This window comes from Echinops telfairi, unplaced genomic scaffold (genome assembly GCF_000313985.2).
Source record: "Echinops telfairi isolate 266 unplaced genomic scaffold, ASM31398v2 ScPeMD7_7469;HRSCAF=8507_0, whole genome shotgun sequence".
NCBI lineage: Eukaryota > Metazoa > Chordata > Mammalia > Afrosoricida > Tenrecidae > Echinops > Echinops telfairi.
This window is the reverse complement of record NW_022111372.1, coordinates 86,047,472-86,049,825: the sequence shown is the minus strand read 5'-3', so window position 1 is coordinate 86,049,825 and position 2,354 is coordinate 86,047,472.

Here is a 2,354-nt window from a genome sequence, read left to right as displayed (position 1 = left end):
AAGTCCACCTCCAGCATTCCCTGGGGACCTCGCCGCTCCATTCCCATGCTGTTCTGTTGCACTCTTTTAGTGTTTTGCCTTTTTGTGGTAGGATCAGATCGGGTGCAATTCTCACACTGTGTCTCCGGTGTTGTCCCCTGTAGGGCTATGAGTCAGTGAGGGGCATTATGTCTCATAGTGAGGTCGGCCATGTGGTCCTCTCTGTGGACTGGCTGTTCTCATTGGGAACTTCGTCCTCAGGGCCTGGTGGGCCAGGATGTGCTCCTCACTCTCCTCCTCCCCCTTCATCTGCTCCCATATGCTCCTATCAGATATGTCCCTCTCCCAGAGCTGCAGATTCAATGCCGTCCTTTGAAATAAATTCTTCTGGGGTGCGGGGTAGGTGTCCACTTAGTAGTTGGGATTGGGGCAGGCCCCCCAGACCTCTCCATGCAACAAAAATAATTTTATGGTTGGGGCGTCACCACAACATGATGAACTGTATTAAAGGGTCATGGAATTAGGAAGGTTGAGAACCACTGTTCTAGACTAAGCACAGAATACAGAACATTTATTCAGCAGTTACTCATTGCCTTCTGGAACTAACTTGCATCAACCCAAAAAATGAACCAAAAAGGACAAACTTTTACCTCCCAGACTTTATTTAAAACAATCATTTTATTGGGGGCTTGTGTAGCTCTTATCACAATCCACACATACATCCATTGTGGCAAGCACATTTGTATATATGTTGCCATCATCATTTTCAAAATATTTTCTTTCTACTTGAGTCCTAGATATCAGCTCATTTCCCCTTCCCCACCCTCCCTTCCTCATGAACCCTTGATAATTTATAAATATTTTTCATGTCTTACACTGACCGATGTCTTCCTTCACCCACTTTTCTGTTGTTCGTCCCCCTGGGAGGGAGTTATATGTAGATCATTGTGATCAGTTTCCCCTCTCTTCCCCCACTCTCCCCTTACCCCCCTGGTATTGCTACTCACATTATTGGTCCTGAGGGGTTTGTCTGTCCTGGATTCCCTGCGTTTCCAGCTCTTATCTGTACTTGTGTACATCCTCTGGTCTAGAATTGGGGTCATCATAGTGGGGGGTGGGGAAGCATTATAGAACTAGTAGAAAGTTGTATGTTTCTTCGGTGCTATACTGCACCCTGACTGGCTCATCTCTTCCTTGTGACCCTTCTGTGACAGATGTCCAGCTACCTATAGATGGCCTCTCGATCTCTGCTCTGGCCTCCCCCTCCTTCACATGGATATGACTTTTTGTTCTGGGTCTTTGATGCTTGATACCTGATCCCATCGACACTTCATGATCACACAGACTGGTATGCTTCTTCCGTGTGGGCTTTGTTGCTTCACAGATAGATGGTCGCTTATTTATCTTCAAGCTTTTAAGAACCTATATCTTTTAATAGCCAGACACCATCAGCTTTCTTCACCATATGTGCTTATGCACCCATTTTGTCTTCAGCAATTGTGTTGGGAAGGTGAGCATCATGGATGCCCAGTTATTAGAACAAGTGTTCTTGAGTTGAGGGAGTACTTGCATAGAGGCCCAATATCCGTCTGCTTCCTTAATACTTAGCATATAAATATATGGTCATAGATCTATTCCCCTATTGTTATATATAAATGTATTTACAAATGTATTTATATATTGTTATATATAAATGTATTTACATATATAAATGTATGTACATGCCTGTATATTGACCACTATCAATTCCCTTTGCCTCCTACTTCTTTCCTCTATTTCCTTTTACTTTCCTCTTGTTCCACTATCATGTTTGACCTTCATTCGGGTTTCAGTAGTTCTGCTAGGTAGCTAGATAGGGGGTTGTTCTTCTCCCTGTCTAGGGGCCCCAACAGGAAGTTGGAAGCCGATAAAGGCTAAATGGCATGTGCCAATTCAAGCCCTGAGCTAGGAGGGGAGCAGTACACCTGGATTCGCCCAAGCTAGGCCAGGTGGACTTAATTCATCCAATGGGGTCTACCAGTACCGTTGACAAAACCTCCCAGCTACAGGCCCCAAAAGGCTGGAATCTAGAGACCACCGCCCTCTTTTCCTCCTGCTCCTCCTTGGTTCTGCCTGGCCATGCTGCGGTCTCTCTCTCTTCGGCCTCAGGTAGCCACATTTGGGATGCAGTCCTGTGTTCAGTTAACTGTACAATCTGAAACTTCTTGTATTCTTTATAAAAACTCACTTGGATCACAAACCAGGCTTCTGCATGAATTCTTTCTTGTGCTAGGCCAAGAATGGAGGTATTTCCCATCTGAAGAATCTAACAGTTCCTCTCAGCTACATTGTCTTTACTCAAGCCCCACCAGGCATCCTATGCCCTCCTTGCCATC